At 31.6% G+C, this 10398-nt stretch overlaps 3 pseudogenes; 1 reads left to right on the forward strand and 2 right to left on the reverse strand.

Annotated features, from left to right (window-relative positions):
- The first annotated feature begins 987 nt into the window (after positions 1-987).
- LOC125858556 (uncharacterized) lies at positions 988-5934 on the forward strand (annotated as a pseudogene).
- A 943-nt stretch (positions 5935-6877) lies between these two features.
- Positions 6878-7894, reverse strand: LOC125858564 (uncharacterized; annotated as a pseudogene).
- A 312-nt stretch (positions 7895-8206) lies between these two features.
- On the reverse strand, positions 8207-9768 carry LOC125858574 (uncharacterized; annotated as a pseudogene).
- Between the last annotated feature and the right edge of the window lie 630 nt (positions 9769-10398).

A 10398-nucleotide genomic window follows, 5' to 3' on the forward strand; every position in this document is an offset into this window, starting at 1 on the left:
GACGATTGCAAAGTTAAGATGTCTTTTTGAAAATTCGAAACAACTTTAATGGTGACTTTATTTCTTTTCTCTTTGAGAAAATAACATATTCTGATAGTATATTCAATGACACTCTATGTGCTACTTGACAATTATTAGTGAAAAGGAAACTTGCAGCGGTAAGAGTGAAAAAAAACGTGTCATTCAGATCATGTCTTAAATCACGTAAGATCAAAATACAAATAGGGAAAAATATTGATAATCTCAAAAAAATAATTACAAATATGCTCTTGACTGTTTAAGGGCAATTCACTCTTATATATAATTATATTATTAATTATTAACATGGGGAAAAGAAAAGGACAAAGAAAACCATTACTAATAAATATCAAAACTAGGATTTTGTCTAATATGGCAACACTTGCATTGATATTTTACTATTTTATTTATTAAAAAATTTATTATTACGGACTCGCTTTTTTGCTAGTATTGTTGATGAGCTTGCCGATTCATTTCTCAATATATCATAACATCATCAATACTTTACTGATGTCCATGGTACAGTTCCAGTGACAGCGATAGCTGTGACACGGTGTTTTAGGACAAGTTTTAAAAATTGAAAGATAAGACCACTAAGACATTTGTTTTAGGAAAAATAACTTAAATACACAACTTTAAGTTCCTTATTATTTATTTTTCTCTACTTTTTTAAAAAATTACTTAAATCTCTTATTTCACTTAAATATCAAATCTGTCAGATACATGATTATTTTTTACCTCCCACATTTCACCACTCCCTATGTCACTTCTTTTTTTTCTCCCTAAATTCACTCCAATATTTTTTCAGTTACAGATCATTATCCCAAATTGATTTTCAAAAATTTTATCTCTCAATCCAACCCTTTTCAAACTTCATCTTCTCAGTCATCTCTCCCAAAGTCTGCCATTGTAGCTTTCATCTTCTTCCTTCAATTTTTATTTTGTTTCGATTTCTTCATCTTGATACATATGGATCCTGATCCTACATCAAATCTTTCTACTACTAATCGAACAATATACGACTCTGATGATGAAAATTGGACAGAAATTAGATCAAAAAGTTTGCATGACCCATTAAACTTGATTAATCAGTCGACCAAAGATGTGCCAAAATCGTCTAAACCAAAGGTTGCAAAAACCCCCCAAAAAAGGAGAAGAAAAGCAGCACCCACTATTTCCAGACCTGTATTGCCTAGAGTATGTGTTTTTAATCTTTATTAAACTTGTTTGTGATTTGTATTGCGATTGATATCGTAGACTGAAATTGACTGATACATTAATTGGATGTGTAATATTGTTTATTGGGTTAAATCATGATACATTCAAAAACCTTAACTTAGTTTGATACATACTGATTTGAGATTTAGTCGAAACTTATAAAACCCTTGTTTTATGTGTATCGAAAAAAATGATACATGACAAACCCCAATATGAAAAAGAGACTTGTCAAATTTAACAAAAAAGTCGTTGATGTATCAGACACGGCATCCTTCTGTATAATGTATCAAGTTTTATAATATGACTCTGTTGAAGTCTGGTAACATGTATTTTTCTATGTATCAACTTGTTTTTATTACGTATCATTACTTGTTGTGTAGTGTGATTTGGTGTTTTTATGTATGTATCATAAAATATGTTATAAAAAAGGCACCATTAATAATATATCATACAGGACATCCTTCTGTATAATGTATTAAGTTTTATAATACGATTCTGTTAAAGTTTGGTAGCATGTATTTTTCTATGTATCAATTTGTTTTTATTATGTATCATTACTTGTTGTGTAGTGTGATTTGGTGTTTTTATTTAGTATAATTTTCTTTTTCATTTTGCAGTCAATCAAATATGTTATAAAAAAAGGTACCAACACATGCCATAAGGTTTGGTGTTCCTTTTAACACAATTTTTTTGGAGGAGTTCCAGAAGTCTATAAGGGATGATGTAATTGAACTGTTTAGAGCTACAATTTTTGGACCTTATTTAGACATTCCTAAATGTAATTTTCAGGGTCAAATCAGTAAATGTTTGTTGTTGTTAGAATTGGAACAAGACAACTCAAAGGTGTTGCATATTAGGCATGCAAACAGGGTTATCTTGAAATTTGGTATCAAAGAATTTGCAATAATAACTGGTCTTAAATGTAAAGGCAATATCAAAGAATTTGAATACCCAAAATCAACTCCTGTAGGCTATTCCAAAAATATTTTCCTGGTGCAGTTAAAAGTGTAAGCAAGAATCATCTAGTCCAACGATTTCTGATGGGCAACTGGGAGAATAATCAGGATGCACTCCAGATGGCTATCTTGTACTTTCTGCATACATTCATTTTGGCTCAAACTGGAGATTCTTCAATATCTGTTAACGAATTTTTAATGGTTGAAGATGGTAGATATCAAGTATATCCTTGGGGACATATTGCATTCACAAAGCTCATGGATTCACTCCGACAGGATTTCAATCTTAGCAGACAGTTGTATCGGTTATATGGATTGTCTTATGCACTTAACGTATAGACATATGAATTTGCATCCCAATTAAATCCTGAAATTGCTGTCAAAGAACGGAATGTCATCTCTAGAATTTGCAATTGGAGGGTTGTGGCTTTAAAGCCAAAGTTTGAAATGCTTATTACTAGCATTTTTCAAGAGGTAACATTGAATTTCATTTTATATTACATTTCATACATAATTAAGTATATAGTTGTAAGGTTGCAAGTTTGTATTTTTAAAATTATTTTTTTCTGTGTTAAGATACATAGTTTTATCTCTTAATATTAAAATAAAAAAAAAAATTCCAGAATGCATGTTCAAACATTGTGCCAACACCGAAGGAACTTGCAGCTTTTGATTTAACTGAAGATGAACATGATCCTCCTTCTTCACCCACCACAACATCAGTCAACCCCAAGATAGTTCAACCGAATGACATTGCTGATTTCGATGATTTCTCCACAAGACCTCCCGAACAGTTGTTAAGGAGATCATCTAGAGTGTCTGATACATCATCTCCACCACCACCAAAAAGAAGAAAGAAAGTGGATACACCTAAAACAAAGGTGTCAGAACCCAGTCAGCCAAATCAGTCCAATGTGTCATTAAATCAGCCATTTTCTATTCCAGATGGTCCTTCGACACCGGCTGCTAAAGTACACAGTTCTGCAGATGCTCAAAAAGTCAACTATGTAATTTCAGATATTGAAGAACTGAAAGATCATTTGAAGAATTACGTAAGTAATTATTTTGATTTTATTATTTTTTTCTTCTTTATATTGATTCTAATTGTAGTTGTTTTTTTATAATTTTTTGATAGGTTGACAAGAAATTTGAGGAACTTGTAATCTTGATAAAGGAAAACCACTCGCAGTTGATGCTATCTCGACACAAGGAAAACAACAAAGTCGATCCTCAATCAAGCAATAAACAACCATCTTCACATATACGGACTGATTCTGCTGATGCAGTTGGTGTAGCTGATTTTGAGGTTGGTGTATCTGTTAATGAGGGTGGACATCAAGTTCATGTCAATGCAGAGGTATATCAGATACATTGTTTGTAATTGTCGTTATACGTCATACATTAAATATGTATTAAGAATCATAATCATATGTATCAGCACATATAGATCATATATATAGTTAAGGTGATTCACCGAATCTTCTATCTCATTAATCAGTTATATATTTCAACTTTATATTCATCACTTATGTTAAATAATGTTTCAGTAACAATTATGTTAACACCTTTTTTATTATTAAAAATTCAAATATAGATTGATCATACTATCAGTAACCAACAACAAATGATGCGTGTTTCAGAGCTCCAGCCTACATATGAAAATACTCATGTTGATATTGAAGCAAATGATCCTAAGAAGGTATCAGTATGATCAAAACTTTAAACATTACAATTTTCTTTGATACATTATCCTCTTTTTTATATATATCATACATAATTAGTATAATGGATAACTGATACATACAACATGCTTATATTCAGGATGATGAAGCACATCAAACCCCACAAGCTTTAAATGAAGTAAACATGGATGAAGATGGTGCTAACACAGTTCAACACAACATCCGTCATTTTACGCCTTTTACAATAACAGTTGATACATCGGTATAGTTATCAACTATGCATCATGACACTAATATTCATTATATGCAATGATACTAAAAAAATATAATATCTTATTATACAGGATTCTTCCACATCAACAACAATATCGCCCTCAACTGAAGTAGCAATAGATGCACTTGTATTCGATCTAGAAAAAGTTCCTATTCATGTTAAACCATTGTGTGTTTACAATCCACAGGATTTAAATGGCAGTCATAATTTGTTGTCTGATAGTCAATTACCCACTGATATTCCAATCACCGAGATTGTTATTAGAAGTCATTCAAAGACTCCTGCGCCTAGAAACAGGATGCCTTCAAGAATTATTCAATCTCCATATGTGACTTCTTTTGGGTCATGTGATAAGGGAAAACAGAAATTGGATGATGATGTTCGTCTGTATTTTCCATTTGAAGGATATGGGATTACATATCAACCTTCGTCTAAACTAATTGATGAGTATATGCAGTTGTTAACCAAGGGGCTTCTCAAAAATCATGCCAATAAGTAAGTTTTATACATATATTTTGTAAATGTTTGGATTAACTTATTCTGATGTAACTAATTGATAATACAAATATTATCACAGGAAATCATCGGAGGATAAATACAGATCAATCTTTTGAATTTGAGATGATGGATTTTGTTGTTGCATTTCCAATTAACAAGAACTAGTTCTATGCCATGTCACAGCCAAACAAATGTTGGACTGATCAGGTAAAGTTCTTAATGAAACAATTTAAGCATGTATCAAATACATTGTTATAGAACAACATGCTACAAAAAATCATCCCGGATACAATCAAATAAACCATCAAATTAATATCTGTTTAGATTATCATTTAATGTATCAATTCTATCATAGACCTTTTTTTACAAGTTTCTAATTTCGTTTATCATATTTTTTATAGCACATCGATGTTGTTTTTTACTACCTCCGTAAAAAATCAAAACTCCGCAGCATGAATCAATACAGATACACAACAGCCAGTTGCTTGTTCATTTCACACATCAAAAATACCTATGAAAGGTATTATTACCTGGCTAATGATGATGATCTTATTAGTACCCAAGAACACATTGATCGCACTTCAATTGTATCTGTATATGAGAGGTCAATCACTAACATCATCAAAGGTTTTGAAATCCCAGTTGTTTTACCATGGCATCTTGTAGACGATGTTTACATCCCGGTTAATTGCGGTGGACAATTTCATCGGGTGCTGGCTGTTGTTGAACTGAAAAACAGAGTGATAAGGGTGTATGAGTCTTCATTAGGCTCAAGGAAAAAAGCAATTTCGCACGAGATAAAAATGTTGTCTAAAATGCTTCCTTCTTACCTCATGGATAGTGGATTCTTCAAAAAAACTAAACGAACAAACTTTGTTGATTGTGATGCGTACAAGGATAATAATTCTGGTTCACTTTTAGAGGCACAAGTTCCTTTCATGGTTGAATTTGCCCGAGACATTATGCAACAAAAGAGTGACAGCATGTAAGTATTATGCTTTTATTGTTTTGGAATCATGTATGATTTAAGTTTATAACTGATATTCTGCATTTTTTTAGAGACTGTGGGTTATATGTTGCTACATTTGCGGAGTATCTGAGCAATCAAATCGAAACATCATTAGTTGATTTTCTTCCTGAATACCTACGCAAAAGATATGGAGCATTGTTGTAGAGTTATGAAAGCAAAAAGGCTAAGGGTGCATACGTTAGTGAGAATGATGATCCACCAAAACCTAAGAGTGTAGTCACACAACCACCAGAAGAAGATTTGGTTCACGTAGTGTAGTAATTAAGTAGATTATGCATAGACAATGTTTTTTTTATCCTTTTGACAGTTTCACTCATGTTTTAGTCTGTTTTGATACAGTATGGACCAACATACTTTGTTTATAAAAAGTTAAATTTCAGACCACATATTTTGAATCTCGGTTTCCCTCAAGGAAAAAACGGGATACTTAGCTGAAAGGGTGAACAAGGCCGAGCGCCTTCAAAGGTTGCTCCAGTCGCCTGAAGCCTTGTGGATTGATTGTGGGGGATTTAGGTGTGTCACGCCAACCATCTTCCAGTTCCTGGATAATCGTTCCCGGATAATGCTTGTCGCAGGGGCTAACCCTTACATAAAGAAAAAGTGCAGTATATAACATATATAGTAGCTGATACATGTTTTCATTGTTATTATGTATCTTCTAAGTAATCAGATATAATAACATATTACTAACAAATAGATTTTTGAAACTTTAACGTATATGATTCATTATTTATAATTAATATTGTACGTGCAACATAATATATATAGTATATGATACACGATTCATAACTATTGTGTTAAATAAACTGTTTACAAACTTAATTGTTTAATGTATGTATCATAATATATATATAGTATATGATACACGTTTAATAGCTTATTGCTAACATATAGGTTGTGTATGTTTTAATGTAAATGATACAGTAACCAATTAATATATATGATACAACAAACGTTATATAATTTGATGTAGGAATTTACATTACTGAAATTATTTATTATTTAATGCATATGATACATTAGCTTATACGTTAACCAACATTTTATTTATAATTGCACCTTAAAATTTATTTATCAGAATTAACATTCATACACAAATCATACGTGAAAAATTGTTCAACAAAAACATTAATGTCATATAAACATTATGATAATTTCACTTTTCTTTTGGAAAGAAAGTACAAGTTCTTCTGTTGTGACCTTATTGTCCACATTGTCCACAACAATTTGTGTTCACTGTAATCTTTTCATCCGCATTCTTTTTTCTTCTTTTCCTTGGTCGTCCAACTAATCGTCTGTATCTAGGTGGATACACAGTTTCAGCTACAACATCCTCAGGAGCTGACCAATCTTCCTTATCTGGCATTGAAACCATTGGAATCTCATATGTTTTTGCTAATGCATCAGGCTTGTAGTAATTAGAGCAATATGGATGCATATCTTTAACATTCTTTTCCTTTAAATCAGCGATTGCATGTGCGCAAGGTATCTCATCTAGTTGAAATCTTCCACAAGAACATACTTTCCGCTCAAGACAAATAATGTATCTTCTTCCAACTTCATAAATTGAGAAAATAAATTTAGATGATGGAACAACCTGCGTACATTTAAAGAAATCATGTTCAAACAGCAAAATGATACACCGAATTATATACATAGAATATAAAATAATGTATCATGACACTTACCTCCATCTTCGAACTTTTAGACGCGTTTATAATCAATACCACCTCAAATCTTCTCCCCAATATGTCCTTTGTATATGAGGCTATTTCTCTGTTTTGCAATGCCAAGAACCAAATAGAATTCTAACTTCTTCGAAGAATTCTAATATAGACAATTGATGTCCTTCAACAAGACAACCATTGATACATTCCGCAATGTTCGAAGTCATCATTCTACCTCTATTTACTGTTGAATGAACTCTCGATCATTTCTCATACCCTGCATCCTCAAGGTACTCCTTAACCCTGTGATCAATTTAATCAACCTTAGCCATCAATTTATCAAAATCCTCCTTTCTGTATGCCTTGGCCATAGAGTAAAATAGATCACTTAGGGTGTTTCTGCTCCTTTTGAAGTTTCCACAGACATTCTTCCAAAGATGCCATATGCATGCATAATGAGGTATATTTGGGAACACAATCCTTACACTCTTCATAATACTCTCATTCCTATCTGATACAACACACATTTCTTCGCGCTCGCCAAATGCATTTTTGAATTATTCGAAGAACCATGTCCATGAACAGTCATTTTTAGTGTCCACAACATCATATGCCAATGGAAATATGCAACCTAATTACAGAGCAACACATATTATTTCATTTGATACATAACATTTACAAACACCTCACAACTACAAAAAATACATACCTGCCCTATCAAGTGTGCTTGTTGATACAAATGTCCCTTTGTAAGTTCCGCCCAGATGTGCACCATCAATAACAACTATTGGTTTGTAGTAATCGAACCCCCTAATCAATGGTCTTAAGGCTACAAACATATACATAAATTCATTTTCCTCACTTTACTGCATCCTTATATAAGAATTTGGATAAACAGTATTTAGCATGTATATGTATCTCGGTATCTGTCTATACCCAGCAGATGGTTTACCCCTTATCATTTCTAGTGCACGTTCTTTAGCACGCCATGCCTGCTGGTAAGATATTTGAACCCCATAGAATTCTCTAATATCAGCAATTATATCTTTTGGAGTATGAATTATTTTATGGCTAACCAATTTGGGAGCAGTCACACCACTTACAAACCCGACTGTTGCTTGGACTTTGGTTAGTACCCTATCCCGCATTAGACACGTATGTTCACTATTGAAGTATCTAACTTTGAAAACATCAGATTTTTTTCTACAGGAAGCCTTTATAGTCTAGCCACATTCATCCAAAAAGCATACCAACACATAACTGTACAATTTTTTTCATCATATTAATACATATAGCAGTTACATGTTATAATATATAAAACACTAAAGTTCAAAGTAACCAAACAATGATGTTATTTTTGTATCAGATTCAGAAAATAATAATTTAACCACGTATCACAATTTTTTTGAATGTATCGGCTACAAGATTATTTACTGTTTCAACAGAATTATCTTAACGTATCAGCAGTATTAACTCAATGTATCAATAATATTAACAACCAACACAGTTATTTTTTATCAGATTCAAAAAATAAATAAATAATGAATCATGTATCACAAAATGACGAAATGTATCGGCTACATGAATTTTGCGATTAAATTATTTAATTTTTAAACAGTGTAATCTGAACGTATCAACAATATTAACTTAATGTATCAACAAATAATGTATCATTATCAATCTACCACAAATCATATTCAACGAACTAAACAAAAAATCAAAATCAATGACTTTCTAATTAATAATGTATCATACATTAAAACAAAATAATGGTATCACCATTTATAGATCTAATGAATCCAACCACAGTTCTTCACAAAACAAATCAAATACTCGCATACATTTATCTATCAGATCTCTTTACTTTGCAATTGAAGTTGTTCTTTATCTTATATTTCGCCATCACATCTATGAGTGTTGCTTTATCCTTATATAATTGACATGTCTTCACCTCTATACTATTTGAATCAATTATGTAATTTGTAACTTCCAATTCTGGAATATAATACGAATCACAAATTCTTGATTCAACCACCGTAAGAGCTTCTATATCCTGTGTTGTGCCTTCTACACACATAATTTCTCCGCATGTTCCATCAAAGTTATGTACATCACCGCCAATCTTTTCATTTGTGTCAATGCATAATGGATACATTGCAAATCCTGGCTCACTTTTTTTTACTTCTAAATAAAGGTTAACACCCATGTCGTTCTTAATTTTCATCGGAGACGAGTTACCTTCTACGATGTAACTAATTTCAATGTTTTTCCTTGATACATCGATATCCAACTCGGCTGAAATTGCTGCTTTGAGATTCAAAAACGAAATTGATTGTCCAACAACGATACCGTCACTTTTGTAACTTTCATATTTCACTTCGCTGACCCAAATTCCTGAATGCCTCAGTAAAATTGATATATTCATCTTGTATCAGCAAAAAATCAGACTTTTATTCGTATTTCTAGCTTTTTCTAAATTGATGGATGTTCACAAATTGTTCTTCAATGTAGAAGATATAATTTTGAAATTTGAAATTTTGTAATGTCTGAGTAGATTACCTAGCGCGACATTCAGTTATTTAGCGTGTATCAGTGACAATGTATCATCACTGTAGCTATGTATCATTCGCATACCTTTTTAAGGGATATTTTGTAAAATGTAAATTAGTTAGGATAGGATGTAATTTATATCCTACACTATGGGATTCCTTTAATTTTTACTTTGTTTTAAGCCTCAAAAGTTAAAGTCCCTAATAAATTTATTTTTTCTATATAACTAGTCATTAATATATATTTTTAATTTACAGCCTTGTAGGTAAAATGTTAATATCTTATTATATAATTTGAGAAAAGTTTATTCAAGTTAAAAAAATATTAGTCATTTGTTGCAACTTAATACCTTAGTTCTTATTCTAAAAAAGATTTTAGCAGATAATAAACTTTAAGTAATTCAATTTAAAGTTTGCAATATCAAACAAAGTTCTACTGTCATTTATAAAGTTAGATATTAATTCCAAATCGTTGTGATATAAAATATTATAATTTTCTTGTAGAG

This window comes from Solanum stenotomum, chromosome 1 (assembly GCF_019186545.1).
Source record: "Solanum stenotomum isolate F172 chromosome 1, ASM1918654v1, whole genome shotgun sequence".
Classification (NCBI taxonomy): domain Eukaryota; kingdom Viridiplantae; phylum Streptophyta; class Magnoliopsida; order Solanales; family Solanaceae; genus Solanum; species Solanum stenotomum.